The 21,323-nt window shown below is 43.0% G+C and overlaps 1 protein-coding gene across 8 annotated transcripts in view; it reads right to left on the reverse strand.

The window, feature by feature from the left end:
- The window catches only part of SETBP1 (SET binding protein 1), a 359,547-nt gene that overhangs the window by 106,203 nt on the left and 232,021 nt on the right, over positions 1-21,323 (reverse strand). The gene's annotated exons all lie outside the window — the stretch shown is intronic.

Raw genomic sequence — 21,323 nt, forward strand, 5'->3', positions numbered from 1 at the left:
GACGCCCAACATAAACCAGTGTCTACAAAATCACAAAGGCAGTGGACAGTGAACACATCATTTTGAGACATTAAAACTTATTTTAAAAAGATTTATATCTTCATTTTAGAGAGAGAGAGAGAGCGAGCATGAGTGGGGGGAGCCGAGGGACATGGAGAGAGAAACTCAAGCCGACTTCGTCTTGAGTGCGGACCTGATGCAGGGTTCAAATCCCACAACCCTGAGTAATTGATTGAGCCACCCAGGTGCCCTGAGACATTAACATTTTTTAATGTAAATATGCTAACATTATTTCAGATAGATTTTAAGCCATGCTACCAGTACAAAGAAGCATTCCTCAAAGTTTACTGTAAGTCCTGTTTTATACCCATAAGTAGTAAACATACAGGATGCATTATCCAAAGGGAAAATACTAGTAAACTGAAGAAAGCTTTGGATAATATCTCCACTTAGAAGTAAATGATGCTTGGCTTAGTGGATTTGGGAAGTTTTCACCGGTAACATGTGTCTGTCTTTATCTACATATCTATCCATGTATCTATCATCTATCGATACCAATCTACTTGCTATTGATGCTCTAGCATTTATATTTCATTAGAAAATATTTTTCATAGTCCCTGTTAAGAATCAAAACATAGATGCCAGAAAGAATGATGGGTAAAATTCAACACAGTAAAGCAAGTAGGGTTTCCTTCACACTAGTGCTTGGAAACCCTAGTTTTATTTTCTGCCTCCCTGATTTTGAGAAATATTGTTTATACTTCTAGTATTGGACTCTGTTTAAGTATCTTGAGAGAATCTCCCCCAAGCTAAGCCCAGGAGAAAATTTAGATAAAAAAACGTATTTCCTTTTTTCCTCCTCTTGCAATGGTTGGTGGACACCACCATCACTACCATCTAGAGAACTAATTCTGCCACGTGATTTGTCTGCTAGGAATTACTGCTGGGCACATAGGCTGCTGTCCCCTTTTCAGAAAAAAACAAAATAAAAAAACAAAAAACAAACCCAGAAATCTTATTCATGGCATAAAATATTGAATGCCACTTATCTTTTATGAATTAGGACTTTGCCGATTTGTCATGTGTGCTTTAGATTTTAGTTGGCACTAGGTGTATACTCACAGGATGACAAGTCTACAAAAGGCTTGGAAACAAAATGTCCTACTCTTTAGGGTAACAGTATAATTGGTTAACTCATACTAGAATATTTTTGAGAGTTAGTGGTGGCACTTATTAAACATTGCCATGGGACAAAAAAAATCTGACTTACTCTTTTGGACCCCAGCAAAGCAGGACTTGTAGCCACCCTGTCTCCCCTACTCCCTCCCCCACTCTCCCTTCCCCCCTTCTCTAGATCTACATCTTTCCTAAGTCCACACAAGGGCTTCCTAGTGAACCTGGAATTCTTGGTCCCTGATTATCACCAGTTTTTCTTTTTTTCTTACTGCTCCATCTTCTCATTCTTGGTGCCTAGCAGAATCCTTAATTAACCCTTTATGTTCAATTCCCAGCTCAATCGTAGGGAAGCCCCTGACTTACTGACATACTCCTAATAGAAGTTTTCATGAAACCCTGTAGGTCATCTTTGTTGGACTTTTATCTTAGTTTTAATTTTATATTTGATTTGTTCGTTAGTTGAATTAACACTGGTTTCCCTTTCTAGCCTGTATACACCATCACAGAAGTACCTGGCACAGCACCTGGCAAACAGTAGGCACTCAACAAACGTTTATTGAATGAATTAAGGAACACGCATTTTGTGATGAGTATTTCACTTTGTCAACCGTGAGATTAATGACCTGTATATTACAGCATACTGTCTGCAGACAGAGTTACCTCCTCCAGACTATTTTCTTATGTCATTCCTTCTGCATGCACCAGTGTCTCTCCCAAAGACAACCGTCCCAATCCTCCTAATGTTATATGCCATTTATTTGTGCATTTTTCTGTTTCCCTCTCCCAGACTGTAAGAACTTTGAGGTCAGAGACTCCTTTATCTTCTTATCCCTTGTGCCCACAAAACAAACCACGCAGAAAGTTCCCAATAAATGTTTGTTGAGTGAATAAACAAAATCATGTTTGAGATGCCTATTACCATGACAAAATATGTGGCTGCCCACAGAGGAGAATAAACTGCCAATCATTTGTTTGATAATGGCTCATAAGGAAATTGGAGAACTCAAATGCATTAAGTAATGAACAAAAAAATCCTTCCCCTGTACCGAAGGACTAAAGGCACTTGCAAGGTAACTCCTCTTCCAGGCAGTTTTTACTGTTCGTTCTCCCTCATCTCCTGTTAATTATTTCACTTCCCCATTAACTCTGCCTTTGGGGAAGGCCACGTGACCGTAAGGGGGTGGATTCCCCTGAGACAGTTGAAAGGTGGGGCCTGCTCACTTATACCCAGGGCAGACCGGCTGCAAGTAATGCAGTTAAGTGTGCCTGGTTCCCAGTGCCTCCATCGGGACACTGCCTGATCTCATTGTTTCTACCATTTCAGCTGCAATTTGCCCTGCTGGGAGAGTTCCACAATCAAAGGGCAGGGAGGACAAAAGGGAAGCACAACAAAGGATCAGGATTAATGGGGGGAAATGGTGCTTTAAACCCTGCACTGAGATGGGCTGCAGAGAAGGGGCAAGGGGGACTAAGAAGGAGTACTCTCTAAGGGGTCCAGGAGAACATGACTTTTCTCCAGCCTCGGCTGATGGCTATATCCCGTTGCATTTCACGGAAATCCCATTTCTTCATCTGTCAGCCATGACATATTATATACACAATGGTGAAGCTGTCAGTTCCAATATGTCCTTCACTGAGAATGGAGTACTTACTCCACTGAGACAGGGATGGACACGGCAAAACAGGCCCCTAGCTCAATGCTGGCACGGAAGGGGAAGGGGGGCATGGAGGCTCCCCCTCCCACCCTGCCAGTGCTCTGGGATAGCACTCCCATGGGGGTCATGGACTGGGGGCTTTATTGACCCACTTAATTCCCCTTTCCATTTTCCCCTTAGATTCTGCGTTTTTCTGGGAGTAAGACCTGAATCTTTAAAGGCCTCCATACTACCCTCTGTCTACAGCAAGGGCGTTGCCTAAGATGGTTACCAAATAAGGGAGGGCCTGATGACATTCTACCTTGGGCCAATTATTTTTGTGGAAAACTTCTAGTATCAACTAAGCCCAGTGTTATCTCTTGGCTGTTCCCACACCTCCAGAACAGTTGTGAAACACACAGTCATTTCTTTTCAAAGATTTTATTTATCTATTTGAGATAGAGGGAATGAGAGAGAGAGAGAGTGTGCATGTTCGAAAGTGCTCCGGCACAGGAGCAGGGGGGAGGGGTAGAGGGAGAGGGAGAAGTAGACTCCCTGCTGAGTGGGGAGCCTGAGGCAGGGATTGATTCCCAGACCCTGGGATCATGACCTGAGCTGAAGGCAGACGCTTAACCGACGGGAATCACTCAGGTGCCCCCACACAGTCATTTTGAAGGTGTGGCTTAATTTTACAAGAACAATACTTTCCATGCCCATTGAGCCTAGATGCCAAATGTTCATCAGTGAACCACCATTTTGAAAACTAGACATATTTCCTTCCTAAAGGATGTGTTTATGGAAGCAAGTTCTTCTGGAATGTGAAGAATTATTTTGTAAAGTAGATAACTATCCCCTTCCCTATAACCAATGTATCATAAATCATATACATTTAAATTTTGTACAAGTTAGATTTCTTTTGAAAAAGCACTTGATTTTTGTCTACTTTTGAAAAAAAAAAAAGCATTAGATCGCTGCATAAAAACTTGAAAAATCCATAAAAATGGGAAGAAAATGAGTCACCCAGCCTTATCTATGGCTTATCTAAAGTAAGGGTTGTTGCAATGAGAGAAGAGGGCTATTTGGGTCTGAGAAAAATCATATAACTCATCAAAAATCAAGCATGACTTTGTGGGAGATAAACTACTCTTTTGGGTTAGCTGTGTTTGTGCTACTTTCTGCTGACACTGATAATTTAAATTTACTGTTTGTGAGATATTTTGCTTTACAAGAGTAGGAAAATATGCCTGGGTATGAAGAAACGAGGGGAGCTTTTGCTCTTAATTTGGCAACCGGTGCTTCTCAAGATGCGATCCTGGGTCACTGTACCAGAACCACCTAAGGTACTGGTTATTCATACAGATTTTGGGCCCCATTGCAGATCTACTCATTGTGATCTTCTAGGGTGGGATCAAGGAATGTGCACTTTAAACATGCTCTTCAGATAATTCCAATGCATAATGAAGTTTTAAGAGCACTGATCTAATGTTTGAATACCGTAATTCCTCTGGGGTGGGGCTCTTCTGTGGTTGCTATGACATTTGCAGCACTTTTTGGTGGTAAATATACAGAACAAACCACCACAGCCCTGTTAGGATATGCAATCTGGCACCATCGAGCATTCTTGTTTTGCTCTCTGAACTCTTTGTAATTTACACAGTAAGAAACTCGAACACGGTACCCTCTTTAGGCATTCCAAGTCCACTGCAAGGTGAGGTGGGCAGAAAAGTCAACCATATGGGTAGATGAGAGTATTGTCTTCCCAGAAAGAATTTGGAATGCAGGTGCTCATGACTCCCACTCTGGGATTTCTATATCCCCAACTCATGCAGGCCAATCCCCAGAGCCCTAGGGTATCCTGGTGTTTATATCTGAGGCTTGAAGCAAGTGCTCAAGCCTGAGCAAGAACTGAGTGTGGGAGACAAGGGGAATGTACCAGAAATTGTATGATGAAAGGTCCCCAATCCTGGCTGTACGTTAGACTTATCCAGGAAGCTTTATAAAGAGAATGCCATGCCTGGGATCTGACCCAGACCAATTAAATCAGGTTTTTAGAAATGGGGTCTGAACAGTAGTACTTTTTTCAAAGCTCTTGGCCATCCCAATGAGCAGACAAAGTTGAGAACCACTGGATTATATCAAAGACAGGGGGTCTGGGTTAGGGACTAGAGAGGTTCTGATTATTATCAGATGTTCCAGTTCAGTGGTTTTCAAATGGACTAGGACTCCACGGAGTCCTAGGATTTTGTGGGACTTTCCTGAACTATAGCCAGTGGATGGGGCAGGAGAGATGCATCACATCATTCTTTTAACACCCAAATAAACAGAGCAGCCTTGCAAAGGATTTCATTTAAGAGGGTAGGGGTGGGGAGAGATGGTTCTGTCACTTAGAGACTTTGAAGATGACCCTTTAGGCTCATGAACAGAAAGTGCCTATATTAGCTTCCATTGAACTTGACCCCAGAAGATCTCTCCTCAGTCCAGTTCATTCCTATATTTGCTAATGGTAGGTATAGAAGAGTGCCACTAAGTACCTTATTTGAACTAGGGCCTAATGATCCTTTGATTCCGTGGGAGTTATGGACTGAATGTTTATGTCCCTCCAAAATTCATATGTCGGAAACCCTAAACCCCAAAGTGATGGTATTAGGAAGTGGGGCCTCTGGGAACACGATGTAATTAGGTAATGACGGTAGAGCTTTCATGAATGGGATTAATGCTCTTATATTAAAAGATACCCCACAAAGCTCTTTTGTCCTTCATTAAGTGAGCACACAGAGAGTAGAGGGCTATCTATAAACCAGGAAGCAGGCTCTCACCAGATGCTGCATCTGCCAACCTTGATCTTGGACTTTCTAGCTACCAGAACTATGATAAATTAATTTCTGTTTATAAACCACCCACTCATGGTATTTTGTTATAGCAGCCTGAACAGAAGCACTACCCAGCTCCTAAACAGACATAAAATTTCCAGTTACATATATAAGTGAATGTGTCCTCATTTCCTGTCACATGAACTGCCCTGGGAAGTCACCTTGATTTAGTTCTCAAAGGAACCATTCCTGATTTACTATTTGGGGGCTGTTTTAAGTGATACTAGCACACTCCTTTTCCTGAGGGTGATAGCAGCTGGTGCAAAGACAGAGGCCCCTAACATATGCTTCCTCGAATACATGGTAATTCTGCATAATTTAAAATGATCATTGACTTCATTCCAGCCACAATGTTATAATAGGTATTAGACTTACCTTTTTCATGGAAACAAATATAAAACTGAGCATACTATATAAAGCAACTGTTTTCAGGCATTGGGAAATAGATAATATGTGCTGTGACTCTAGAGAGAAGGAAACTCATGAGGTCCCTGTAGCCCTAGTTTTCTTTGCCTGGGAGCACTTTGATGGGCACAGAAAAGTGGAAACCAGAGACCTGTGATTTCCCTACATGGAAGAAACAGAGATCAGAATTTGGGGCTGAAGGAACTGGGATTTGAGAGACAGGGTACCTAAGAAGAGGGAGCTATGTAGAAAAGAAACCCTAGAAACATTTATAGGGATCTTCTTATGTCTTTGGCCAATTTTTAATATACACTTGAGGGCAAGGCCCCATGAAGCCCAGCAGAGTTCAGCGACTAGGGGGCTACAAGCTGAACAGAGTCTTGACATCACCAGTACTGGGCAGTGCCGGATTTCTATGTAGCCAGAGTGGGGCACTTTAATAAATATTCCAGAACTCAGTTGATATCCTAGAAATGGTACTCCTTTTTTTTTTTTTTTAATATTTTATTTATTTATTTGACAGACAAGAGATCACAAGTAGGCAGAGAGGCAGGCAGAGGGGCGGGGGGAAGCAGCCTCCTTGCTGAGCAGAGAGCCCGGTGTGGGGCTTAACCCACTGAGCCACCCAGGCACCCAGAAATGGTACTCCTTAAGAGTAGGATTATTCTAGCCCCAGAATAGAAACTATGTTAGTTCCTTCCTAGCAAAGTGTAAAAAGAATCCTCAATAGGATAAAGCTAGCTTGCCAATAAATTAACTACTTATCAGAAGTCAAACTCTTTAAAGGAAAACAACAAAATCCAGAATCTCTGCGATATAGTATCTACAATGTTAAAGGCACGATAAAAAATACATTACACAAGCAAAGAAATAGGCAAACATGACCCACAACCAGGAGAGCTGAGATAGATCCAAGGCCCCCAAAACAGCCATTATGAAAATATTCAAGTATTGCAAGGAAAAGCTAAACATAATTGATGAACATATGGGAGAATCTCAGCAGAGAGATGGCAACTATACCAAAATAACCAAATGAAAATTCTGAATTGGGAAAAATACAATATCTGAAATGAAAAATTCCCTGGATGAACTTAACAGCTTATAGGACAATGCAGAAGAGAAGTTCAGTGCACATGATGGGGAGGCAGTTGAAGTGATCCAAACTGAAAGAGGGAGGAAGATGTAAAAAACAAACAAACAAAACCAAGGCTTCAGTATCCGTGGAAGAGTATCAAGAAGTCTAACATATATAATTAGCAACCTAGAAGTAGAGAAGGAGACTAGTACATGTGGATTAACTTAGCTAAGAAGCTCAATAAACAGAACAAACACACAAAACCACATCTAGGCACATTGTAAACAAACTGATGAAAACCAGATAAAAGTTTTATAAACAGCCAGAGAATTAAGGCACAAAATTATAGGGGGATATTGACCAAAATAATGTCTGACTTCTCGTCAGTAAAAATCAAGCCAGAAAACAATGATAATAAGATCTCCAAAGTGCTAAAATAAAGAGAAAAAATCAACTTACATTTCTATATCCAGTGAAAATACCCTTGAAACATGAAGGCAAAATAAAGATATTTTCAGATAAATAAAAACCAACAGAATCAACTGCTGGCAGATGGAAATTATAAGAAATGTAAAAGGAAGTTCTTCAGGGTAAAGGGAAATAATACCAGATGGAAACTCAGATCTACATGGACAAATGAAGAACATGAAAATGGAAAATATGTGGGCACATAAACAATTTAAAAGACAAATGGCCGCTTAAACAGAAATAATAATGTATCATGGCACTTATGACTTTTGTAGGGATAAAGTGTACAACAATAAAACAAAAAAGAAGAGGGTGGTAAATGGAAGTATGCTTGACCATTAAACAACAGGAGTGTGAATTGCATGGGTCCACTTATATGCAAATTTGTTTCAATAAATACAATACACTATTGTCAATCTATTTTCTCTGCTTTATGATTTTCTTAACACATTTTCTTTTCTCTAGCTTGTTTTATTGTGATTATATGGTACATAGTACCTATAAGACACAAAATATGTGTTAATCAACTGTTGATGTTATCAGGAAGACTTCCAATTAACAGTAAGGTATCAGTGGTTAAGTTTGGGGAAGGGAATCAAAAGCTATATGTGGATTTTCGATTGCATGGCGGGGGGGTCAATGCTCTTAACCCCTCTGTTCTAGGGTCAACTATATATGCTTGTTAAAATTTTTATATTTGAAGGGATGTGATAATAGTTCAAAGCAGTCTGTGATACTTGGTGCACACCATAATCTCTGGAGCAACCACTAAAAATGAAAGAACTCATGTATCAAAAATGCCAATAGAAGGAAATTTATGGAATATTAAAGAGAGCTTGATTAGTCCAAAAGAGGATAGAAAAGGAGGAAAAATAATGAAGAGAGATGGGACAAAGAGAAAATAGAGTACCACGGTAAACAAACTCAATACTACTGGTAATTACATTAACTCAAAATAAAACACTCCAAAACAACAACAACAACAACATGGGATAGGTTGTCAGATTGAACGAAAATGTAAGACCCCACTATAAACTGTTTACAAGGGATACTTTTTAAATATAAGAACACAGACAGCTTAAAAGTAATAGAATGGAAATGAGATAAAGCACACAAACAGTATTTTAAGAATGCTGGAGACACTCCATACAACGTGAAATAGTCAGAACAAAAGGTATTACTTGAGATAATTAGGGGCATTTTGAAATGATAAAAATGAAGTCAATTCATCAAGAAGAGACAATACTACTAAATTTGTCTGCAACTCAAAACTTCAAATACTTGAGACAAAAAGAGAATTAAAGAAAGAGACAATTCCATAATTAAAAGGATTTTAACACTTGTCTCGCAGTAACAATACAAAATGACCAAAGAAATCAGAAAAAAAAAAAATATATATATGGAAGATTTGATCATCATACAACCAACCGGACCTCACCCAACAACAAAACACCTTGGCCAAAATATTCTGAACCACAAAAGAAGTAGGAATGGCCAAAGAGCACATGACAATGTCCTCAAAAATCATTTGTCAGCAGGGAAATGCCATAAGATACTACTACATAAGAAGATACTACTATGTACTCAGCAGGCTGGCTAATATTGAAAAGCTTGACAGCAAGTGTTAACAAAGATAAGGAGGAACTCAAACTCTCATCCATTGCTGGGGGGTTACAAATGGTCTAACTGCTTTAGAGCTTGGTTTGGTCACATATTTTAGAGCTAAATATACCCTATGACTCAGCAATTCTACTTCTATGAATTTACCCAAGAGAGATGAAAATATTCATCCACAATTAGACGTTCATAGAAACTTCACAACAACTTAATTCTGAGTAGAAAGCACCTGCAAACAGCCCAGGAGAAGACAAAATTCATCAATAAAAAAAAATGTAGATATAATCCAAAACGTGCATAAAACACACACACACCCTGAGCTAAAGAAGCCAGACCCTTCAAAAGTACAAATTGTACAACTCCATTAATGTAAAGTTCTAGAACAGGCAAAACTAGTCTATTATGGTAGAAATCAGAACAGTGGTTGTCTATAAGATGGAGTGGGGTGTGGTGGGGTTGTGAAGGGGCAGGATGGAAGTTTCTGGGGATAATGGACATATTTTAAATCATGATAGGAGTGCAAATTACACAACTGTATACATTTGTCAAAACCCCTTGAATGTATACTTGAGATCTGTACATTTCAGTATATGTAAATTTCATCTCAATTACATGACAGAGAGAGACTAAAGTATATCAAACAGTAATTATTAAGAACTCGTTATATCCAACACCCATGTATACGCACATTCCCTCCCTGCAACGCAGCCACTCTGTAGAACCTAGGGACTTTTCTCTCAAAGGAACACCAGAAGCAGCCAGCTACTCACTGTTTCCCCTTCCTAGAGTCCTCCCTCTCCCCTCTGCACAGGGACAGCTGAGGGAGTTGATCCCAAAACAATGGAGCCTGAATCAAGGAGGCAGGTGCTTGTGGCTTCTGCAGGCCCGTTCTCTCCTTTCCTCATCCTTGGCAACATCCCTTCCCCGGACCAAAAGTAGAAAGGTGAAGCCTGCCTCCACCCCAGCCACAAATCCACCTTGTCTGAGGTAAGGAAGGAAGCTTGACGAGAACCTGCTCACAAATCAAAGTTAGGGCTGCCCCGCCTCCTCTGTAAATCATTCGAGATCCATCTGGGTAATGACTCCTCCAGTGTAATTCCCTATTAAGAGGCTTTATCTGGAGAGATAAGCAGCTGGTTTCCGTGTCACTAATTGCTGTCTGCTGTGATTTTAAAACATCTGCACCATTGTGCTCTTCATTTTCATATTCTAATCACCCTGAAACTTGAAAAAGGTACATCATTGATTGTTTCTATGGGTTAATTAGTACACAGTCTCCTTGTAGAGACAATTTAGAGGCAGCCAGAACCTCAATCAGGAAGTTTGTTTTAAAAATTAATAACATCGGCTGTGGCTGGAGGGACTGACATGTTCAGGGACTAATCAGGACTCTCCTGGTGGGGGCGCCACCTTCTGTTCTGCTCCATAGAGAAGGAAAGCCCATAGGGCCAGGGGCAGGGTAGGGGGGCAGGAGAGTGGGCAGTGGTGGCAGGCAGGATCCAGGGACCCAGGAATCCAGGACAGGACTTGGTCCCAAGCAGACCTGATCACTAGTCTCTGCTGCCTCCCTCCCCTTGCAACTAGCCTGGATCCCTTTCCCAGTCAGTACAAATCAGGACTTTAATGAGGATTGACCAAAGTATCTGGATGTGAGAGGAATTTGTGAAAGCAATAAGAGTATGGGAATTATTTCAGGTTTTAGAGTCTGTTCCTTGTTCCTTTTCTGTCCCCATCTCAACTATGGAAGGCGATTAAGGGATAGGGCATTTAGAGTGCGGATGAAAAGAACCAGGCCAAACGAAGGAGTGACACTGGAATTCAGAACTTCTCAAATTAAAGTGCACAAGATTCACTTGGATATCCCTTGAAAATGCAGGTTCTGATTCAGGAGCTCTGGGGTGAAGCTGAGATCCTACATTTTTAACAAGCTCCAACGTGGCACCCAAGGTCAACCATCTGAGATGTGGTCTAGAGCCTCAATTCCCAAGCCCTCGACCAGAATCACTATTCCTGAGATCCAAGGGACAGCAGAGAGACGAAAGTGTGGTAAGGGGGCCTGGGCTCTGTGCTGGGGTCTTTTTCCCAACCCCACAACTAACAGGACAAGTCACCTCGCCTCTTGTGTCTTGTCTTCCTCATCCAGCAACTAACAGAAGTACCTTTCTCTCTCTTAAAAAAAAATATTCAATTTACTTAAAACGACAACAATAAAAACAAACAACAATAAAAACAGTGTATTCATTTTTATCCCCATTGCTTCTTGCAATCTAACAGCCAATGTGTTCTCTGGATCGATGAGATTGTTTTGTTTTTCCTTAAGATTCCACATTTAGGAGATCATACAGTATTTACCTTTCTGTCTGACTTATTCACGTGGCATAATGCCCTCTGAGTCCATCCATGTTGTCATAAATGGCAAGATTTCATTCTTTTTTGTGGCTAAATAACATTCTGTGTGTGTGTGTATGTGTGTACACACACACACCACACCGTCTTTATTCATTTATCCATCAGTGGACACTTAGGTTGTTTCTGTATCTTGGCTTTTGTAAATAATGCTACAATGAACTTGGGGGTGCATATGTCTTTGTGCAGCAGTGTTTTTGTTTTCTTTGGCTAGATACCCAGAGGTAAAGTTCCTGCAATGTATGGTAGTTCTATTTTTTAATTTTCTGAGTTAACCTCTATACTGTTTTCCATGATGGATGCAGCAACTTACATTTCCAGCCACAGTGCACAAGGGTTCCCCTTTCTCCACATCACAGGTGTGAGGTCATATGTCACTGTGGTTTTGATTTGCCCTCCCCTGATGATTCCTGATGCTGAACACCTTTAATGTACTCCTTGGCCAACTGTACATCTCCTTTGGAGAAATGTCTGTTCCATTATTTTGCTCACTTTACAATTGGATTATTTGGGGCTTTTTGCTATTAAATTGTATATGTATTTTTATATCTTTTGTCCTCTACATATTTTGGATATTAACGCCTTGCCAGATATATGATGGCAAATATTTTCTCCCTATGGGTAGGTTGTCTTTTCATTCTATTGATGGTTTCCTTTGCTGAGCAGGAGCTTTCTGGTTTGATGCAATCCCATTTGTTTATCTTTGCTCTGGTTGCTTTTGCTGTCAGATTCAAAACACCATCACTGAGACCTGTGTCAAGGAGCTTACCGCCTATTTTCTTCTAGAGTTTCATGGTTTCAGGTGTTACACAAGCCTGCAATCTGTTTTGAGTTAGTTTTTGTGTGTGGTGCAAGATGATGGTCCAATCTCATTCTTTTTTTCTTTTTCTTTTTTGTAAAGATTTTATTTATTTGACAGACAGAGATCACAAGTAGGCAGAGAGGGAGGCAGACAGAGAGAGAGGGAGAAGCAGGCTCTGCACTGAGCAGAGAGCCTGATGCGGGACTCAATCCCAGGACCCTGAGATCATGACCTGAGCCGAAGGCAGAGACTTAACCCACTGAGCCACCCAGGCGCCCCTCCAATCTCATTCTTCAGCATGTGGCTGTTCTGTTTTCTCAGCACCGTTTCATGAAGAGACTGTCCTTTTCCCATTGCGAATTCTTGACTCCTTTGTTGTAAATTAATTGACCGTATACACATGTATTTATTTCTGGGCTCTACTCTGTTCCCTTGATCTATGTGTCTGTTCTAAGGCCAATGCCACACTTTCTCATTTACTATGGTTTTGTAGTATAGTTTGAAATTGGGATTGTGATCCCTCCAGCTTTGTTCTTCTTTCTCAAGATTGCTTGGCTTTTTGGGGTCTTTTATGGTCCCATACAAATTTTAGGACTGTTTGTGAGTGCCTATCTCAAAGGGGAGTTGAAAGGATTAAAAGTTGGCATAAAATATTTAATCTGATGCCTGGCCTACCGTAGGTATTATATAAATACAGCTATCATACTGATGTTTTTTTTTTAATAAAGTCCTTTCCTGAAAAGCAACATCCGGCGGAAATGGGGGGTCACAGCAGAGAAATGGAGAGCCTCATTTAATCTCAGGTGGTGTTTTCTTGCAATCACCCATTCTAGAGGCCCTTTTAGCCAAGTCTGTTGCCACCCCCTACCCCCCAACCTAAACCAATGTTCAGAATTCAAGGTCTTTCTTCATGGCCTCCCTGGGAGCTACTTGACAATATGCTTATAGGGAGTTCATTTATGCACAAAAGACATGTTTCTATTAGACAGTGCTTTCCTATTTTGAGCCAAAGTCTGTCCCCTTGGATGGATAGTCTGGCACAGTAGACAAGCATCACTTCATGTGTTGGCCTAGATCTAGGGCCATGTCCCTGTAACTTAGAGTGAATGAACCCCTGGAAGTCAGTTCTTAGGCCCCCTTCGCACGACTCCCAAACTTTAAGGGACTTCCTTCTTGCATCTGGAAATGTGCTACTATTGGGGGGGGAAATGACAAAAACTGTGTTCTCAATTATGTGACCTACAAATTAAAAAAAGCCTCTTGTCAGGAGAGCTGGAAGTGGACTTAGAAACTTTCAAGGAAGGGAAAAAGTAGTGGGGAGCTGCAGGGTGTCCTCCTCCAAGACAGCTGTGGAGTGGGCCTGGGGGACTAATGGGACAGCAGCAACGAGGTCACATCCTTCCGGAGGGGACCCAGAGGCTGCCTGATTGAGCCATTCAGATGCCAGGGATCTGCTGAACCAGAATCCCACCGCCAGCTCCGTGGTCCACGTTGGCTCAGCAGCAAGCTCTGCCCTCCCTGTCCCTGCTTCTCTAGGCATCCACCTGGGTCCTGGGAGCCCTGGGCTGGGTGCCCAGGGTGGGGGTGGAGGGACAGAGCAGAAGTCCTGGCCTCAGACACATTCTGCAGTGAAGGCACTTAACAGCAATTGCAGACTAATCCTTGAAGAAGTTACGAAGCAACAATGGGGTTTCAAAATTTGTTAGCCATGTGGCTTTGTTCCTCCCCTGTGGCTTTGTTCTTCATTCTATTCCTTCAAAGGAGGAGGGAGCAGAACACGTTCTTGCCTCTTCCTTGAGAATCAGTAGCAAGTGATTAAGTGGCAGAATTAGCAGGGTGAAGTATTAAGGTCTGAATGCCATGTCTATAAGAGAGTTACAGCACCTTAAGTGCATTCAGAGGCAGAGCCAAAATGGCAAACGAAGAAAGTGCAAGAAAGTTAAATGCATAAGGGAAATAGGTAGTTGACCTGTACCATCCCCCTCCCCCAACTTCCAAAAAAAGGCATTTCTCAAACTTACTGGTAGATATGAATAACCAGTGGCCTGTGTTAAGTAACAGCTCACCAAGCCTCTGTCTTGCAAGTTCAGAGTCATTGTTCTGGGCTGGGGCCCAGAGATCCTTATTTCAGCCCAGTTTGGTAAACATAGTGACCTAAGAGTTTCTACTAGGAAGGGGGGTTTAGAACTGCTCAGCTCTGTTCCAGGGCAGGGAGCAGAGGGGACCCCACGTGAGGTCATCAGTGCCAGCCAGGACAGGACAGAGCTCCAGGATGAAGCCCAGTGACGCTATCCAGTTTTGCTTATTGGGGGTGGGAGGGGGGAGTTGGGAGAGGGTGGAGGAAAGGAAGTATTTTTTTCCTCTTTACCTCATGTTTCCTTTTTCCCTTTTCATAAGTGCTTTTTACTGCAAAACTGGTGCTTTTTGCCATTAGAGCTAAAATAACCGTTGATTATAAATTGAGTCTAAAATGTCATGAAGATGCTGAATTTGCCTGAAAATCCAGCTTTTAAAGATTCCCATAAACACTGCAAACTGTGGGCATTCAGCACATCATTCGTTCCGCCAGCGTCTGGGAAGATGGCAGTGGCTCTCAGAGGCCAGCGAGACACAGCAGGGATGAGCACGCCAGCCTTGAGGGTGGGTGCTGGCTTGGATTCATTCCTGCCCCTGTCAGTGCTGCAGGAACAAGCTCATGTCTAGGGTGGCCAAGAATGGACACAGTGATGGTCCTGGTGTAACAATTACGTGGGTCCCTGTGTCAACCCATTTTAAATCTCCATTCGATCTGTGCTCTTGAACTACCTCTAGGAGGCTTCCTGCTGAAGGTAACGTTGGGGGCATCTGTCACTTGTGGATTGTCTTCTGTCTATTCTCTGCGAGGTAGTGGAGCAGAAGCGTGGTGCACTTAGGAGCTCGGATGCGAGCTAAGATTAGCAGCATGGACTCTCAAGCTATGATGACTGGGTTTGGATCTCCGCTGCGTCCAATTCTTACTAGCTGTGTGGCCTTGGGCGAGTGACTTAACCTCTGTGCCCCAGTTTCTTGCCTGTAAAGTGGGGATAATAATATACTTCCCTCATAAGGTCCGTAGGCGAATCCATGATAACAAGCTATGCAGAGCGTACCAAACCGTGCCTGATGCACGTCAGGACTGTCTCAGTGCTCACTATGCAGCGAGGGAGCCTGAGGGCACACTTGGGCTCAGGAATCAGTAAGATCAAAGTTCAAATCCCAACTTTGCCTCTTACTATCAGGATGACCTGAGACTTGTTTCTCTACTTCTAAAATGGGAAAGTGTAGGGGAAATAACACTGCCTACCTAATAGCATTGTCTGAAGAATTAAATAAGATGTCAGTAGACATGTTATCACAGAACACACAGTAAGTGTGCAACAAATGCCAGTTACTACGGACATTATGATGATGTTGCTGGTTACTGCTATTACCACCCATCACAAACGCAGTTCCCTGGTAGGAGGGGTCAGGGGTTACTGCACCGTCTCCCCCTTGTGATCCCCATAGCCTTTTTGACAAGAGTTTTAGTAAATTCCTGGGGGTGTGACTCTCCTCAAGGTCTGGGAGGAGGTCTCTGATAACCACAGGGACACTGATTAGGTTGAAGAATCCAGTCCAAGCAAACTCACTGGTCTTGATTCTGTAGAGTCATTCTGGGCCATATGGCTTAGCCTTGGTCTCTTGTACCCGGTACCTTCCCGGAGTACAAATACCTTAGGGTGTTAGTCAATTGTCCAGGCATTGTAAATTGAACACACATTCATCCACTTGTCTTTGACTGTCATGATTGAGCTTAATAGGGGTTTTCCACTACTCCTGCACCAAAGAAGAAGAAGCTGGACGTTGTACAGAGTCCTCGTGGGCATCCTCTACGGTGGGGGTGCTCCTCGCTATAAAGTCTATGCCTGTCTGTGAGCAGTTGGCATCGTTGAACAGTGACAGGGAAACTTGGATGGGGACTGAAAATCTACATTTGCCTCCATAGGTAATGGTCTAATGCATCTGACTCCATTCATCCTAGAACTATTCATTAAGCAAACATCTGGTTAATCATAGACGAGGTATGGTGCTCTCACAAATTACAGGATCTCAGAGCTGGAGGAATGCTGGAGACCCTCTTCTCCTTCTGCAGATAAAGACAGTGAGTCTCAGATGATGGGTTGTTTCAACCCATACAGATAATCAGGGTTGTTCCACGGTTTCCTGACTCTGATCTCTGGCTGTTCTTTCTGTTTCCCTTGTGAAACCTCCTCCATAAGCAGACGAGGGGCAAGGCACTGTCAGGAAACCCTCCGGTCTAATGTTACGCTCTGAGTCTCCAGCAAACCCATGCACTTTGCTGAGGCTTTTTGCACCTGCTGGACCTTCCCCCTTGCTCAGGTTCTTGAACCTGCCTCCAAGGTGAGGCCAACCCGGAGCCTCTGCAGACCCAGCCTCGTCGCTGCACCATGTCTCTCAGACTTCGTGTCTGCCTGTCTGTCAGCTCCTTGTCAACTCTGGTCAGAGAGCTGGCCTCGAACATTCCACTTGCTCCTTAAGTCGGCCCCTTTTCAGACAGTTGCCTCACCAGTAATTGTTCTAGCAGCAGTTACCCTGAGAACCTCCTTCCTTGGCCCACGGGCTTAACCGTGGCTCAGGCCAGGTAATACCAGGCTGCTTTTCAGCAATTCTCTGCACCCAGAAAGAGATGGGGACTATGGGAGCCAGGAGAGCTCCTCGGGGACCATGCTGTTATTCACTGAGGGCACTGCATCCCAAGAGGGGGAGCACCTTCTCCAGACACTTACAATGATATGGCATTAATCATCAGGAAAAAAATCCTATGGTGCAAAGCTTTCTCCTGTGGCCTCATGGGAGCTTAGGTATGTTAGATCTTTTTCTCCCTGCTTTGCTGATGATGCACTGAGACACAAGGCTTTTAAAGACAAAGGCACATCCCACTGGCAGCTACAGTCAACAGAAATCCCCCTTCTATCATATCTATGTTCACACTGATGTCTTAGCCTTACCTCTCCCTCATTCTAAGACCCTGATGACTCCCCACTTCCCAGGTAGGAGAATCTTAATTCACTTCCTTGTTATTTAATCATTCTGAGTTGTAGTTTTTGCTCAACCCTTAACTCGGCAAGTAACTTAACCTTATGGGCATCCATCTTTCTTTCTCTTACAGAGAAATGATCATCCCAGGCCTGCTTGCCTCTCCAGTGTGCCCTGGGGATCTAATGGATGTGCAAACATTTTGGAAACCATAAAGCACTATATAAATGCAAGTTATTGCCATTGTTTGGTTGAGAACCCTTCTAATGATTTTGGAAAGTCAAGAGTACTGAACATACTCCCCGTAGTATCAGCATGAGATGCAGGAATAAGTTAGGATAAGTGTTAGCATAACTTCAAAAATCATATTCTTCCTATGCACTTACTGAGGACTCCTAAAACCTCACCACCCATCTTTCCCTGTCTTGGCTTAAAGGGAGGAAGGGCGGGGAGAAGAAGGGAGGGAAACCAAAAACAAAACAACACCCCTCCTCACTCTGGCAATAAACTTCCAGCTCCAAAGCAGGTTTTATTTAGTGTGCTATAAAAACTGTCGTTTCTCCCATCATAAAAGGAGCCTGACTACCCAGCCTCATTTCTTTGCTGTGAGTCTGGGTGTTGAGTGGGTCCCAGTTCTGGAGCAGGCTATGGCTTGCCCTCCTCTCCTCACCCCTACTTTCCCTCCCTCTCAACTCTGTATGTATCGGGAAATGAAAAGCATTTTTAAAGATTTTATTATGTGTGAATTTACAGGGGGAAAAAGTATACATTTTGGAGATGGAACTAAGATTTAATTGTCCCTCTGTTTTATGGTTACTGCCTCATGGGTATGTACCAGACAGCTTGGGTACTGTGGTTTTGAAAATAAAAAATCCAGGCAAGATTGTAGCAAATTTCTCATCCATTAAATAGGCCCTGGAAAGTTTAGGTCATTCTGGTGAAATTAAAAAAAAAAAAAGAAAAAAGAAAAGAAGAAAACCTCGCACAGTCCCAGGAAGGAAAAAAGAGCTAAGCTGGGACCCCCCATCTCTGAAGTTCTGTCGCCCCCTTCTCTCATGTTCTCAAGGGCTGACTGTGCTCTTCTAAACCCTCTGGGAGAACATCTGAGGCCATACCCAAGGTGACTGATTAAATAGGTACCTAGAGGAACCGATTCTCCTCAAGACGCATGAGCAGTGCATTCTAGGAGTCTGTTTCTCACCAAATGAGCAAAGGAGTTGGCCCTGAGACATCCCTGGAACATGGTGCGTGCAGGTTTCTCTGGAGTGAATCCATGTCCTGCCGAGTGGGCAAAGTTGGCTGCCGGAAGGCAAGGGCAACTCAAGACACAGGCATCAAGTATTAGGGGGAGAGTCAAGAACCCTGATTTCTAGTGCACACACTGCCCCTCTGGGCCTGTTTCCCCCTCCATAAAACAAAATGGCGAGTGTGATAGAAGATGTTCAAGGTTTGTGTGGGCTCCATCACTGTAAACTCTAAACCACGATTATTTTTAATTTAGGATTAAAAATGTAGGAGAAATCTCATTCTATTTTTTTTTCTTTCAAAGATGTTATTTATTTATTTGACAGAGAGAGAGAGAGAATGAGTACACGAGCAGGGGGAGCGGCAGAGGGAAAGGGAGAAGCAGGCTCCCCACCAAGTAGGGAGCCCAATGTGGGGCTCGATCCCAGGACCCTGGGATTATGACTTGAACTGAAGGCAGATGCCCAACAGTCTGAGCCACCGAGGCACCCTGAGAAACTTCATTCTTGAAAGCCCTGTAGAAAAACAGCTGAGGGGATTTTCTCTCTCTAGTCACTTCTTACAGGGTTTGCCTGAGCTGGGTCTATAAAAAAACCCCAGGCTGTGGATGACATCTGACTCCCCGATCCCAAAGCCTGTTTATCAGTGGGAAGGACAGAATGACAAGAGCCTGGGGAACTGGGAGCTCAGAGGTGCCTAACCTCCAACCTGGCATCATTTATTAACTAGATGGCAGTCGCCCTCTTAGCACAGCAGAAAGGAGGCCACAGTCTCAAGGGTCCAACATACATGACTGGGTCATCCTGAAGTTTTCCTGTTTGTGTCTATCGGCAACCAAATAAAAAGCAGGCTTATAGGGATTTCCTGAAAAACAGAAAATTTGGCAGGGATTGGGAAAAGGTCTAGAGAGTGGGTCTCTTTGGCAGGTACAGAGCTTGTTTAAAACACAACCTACCACCTTAGTTTCTTAACCTTCAAACCATTATTTGAGGGTTACTGGCTTACTTCCTTAAGGGTGTCAAAGATCCTTCCTTTTATCTTCTAGGTTGCATTAGCACTTCCAGGAAGCATTATAGCGTGGTGAAGAGGCACTATGGGTTCCAACTTACTCAGTACCTCATCTTCAGTAACAACAAAATCTTGAAGCTCTGGCTGATCATAGAGGGAGGTTAAGGACTCAACCATGTCCAGTGATGGAAGAGGAGCAAAGCGTGTGAAGATAACTATTCACTTACTGTTCAATGCTGAGTGTTCTAAGCTCAGTGGTGTGTCAACCAGTAAACTTTACTCAATTCTGCCTCCAAACACAGTAACTCTGACTTGTCAGCGAGCTCACAAATGGATAATTAATTTAAAGGGCATGGCTGGCCAGGACAGATGTATCCCAAAGTAAATGGCCAAATGATTGTGAGTCAATGTCATGTAAAGCCTCAGGTGCACCAGGATACTTGCCTTTTGGTGCAGAATGCAAGGCTAACTCCTTGGTGATATGGGCACAGAGATCTCTGAGCCGTAGCTGGTTTGCCAGTTAAGTAGGAATACCATCCTTGCCTATCAAGTGCTCAGCCATTTTGTGCAGGAGAAAAGGAGTCAATGCCACACAAATAGTATTGAGCTGAAATCTACAAGTCCAGGGGAAATTACATGTCCTCTTGGTGCCCAGGGTGTCATAATCTTTGATCTTCAATGACTCACTTCATCTTCCTGTACATTTCCTCCAATATGAAACCATTTGATCAGATGGGATGATCTCTAAAGTTCTTCCCCACACGGCCATCCTAGAAATCTATAGTATCGTGATACTGTAGCTCCCTGCTACACACTAACCAACATGGCAGCTGGCTTATGGTAATTAGAAAAGTGGCTCTTTTCAAGGATGAGAAAATCCACAGTTTGATGATCAACCTGTGAAATCTCTGAGCCCTGGGTCAGTGACCCTCCAGCAGGATCCCAACACTGTTCTCATCACTTGGGAGGACACGATCACCTCTGGTAAGTATCTACCCTAAGGCTTCTGCTTCTCCAACATTTTATAACTGCCAGTATCTCAAGCTAGAACATGTGTCATGTAATTAGATTTCCTGCCTTATGGATCCTGTGCCCCTTCAGCTTGACAGAAGAGAGAGACACTTCACCCAGGGGCGAGAACTAAGCAATGCTGTGTGTCTGCTCCTGGGGGGTTCGCTTCAGCTGGGCAAGGAAAACAGTCATTAAAACAGGGCCTTTGAGGGTGCCTGTGCCAGGTTAAGTGTCTGCCTTCCGCTCGAGTCATGATCTCAGGGTCCTGAATCCAGTCCAGCCTCTGGCTTCCTGCTCAGCAGACAGTCTGCTTTTCCCTTTCTCTCTGCTCCTCCCCCAGCTCCTGCTCTCTCTCAAACAAACAAACAAATAAAATAGGAAGAGGGGGGAAAAAACAAACAAACGAAACAGAGCCCTTGTCCTTCCAGTAGCTGTTTCAAAGAACTGGGGAAAAGAGATTTTTAAGTGGGCCACACAAAACTAAGATTCTAACTCCAGTGACTTGGGGAAGGGAGGAAGATATAATTACTCTGGCTCTTTATAAAGGTGAT

This window comes from Lontra canadensis, unplaced genomic scaffold (genome assembly GCF_010015895.1).
Source record: "Lontra canadensis isolate GAN:19392208 unplaced genomic scaffold, GSC_riverotter_1.0 scaffold17, whole genome shotgun sequence".
NCBI lineage: Eukaryota > Metazoa > Chordata > Mammalia > Carnivora > Mustelidae > Lontra > Lontra canadensis.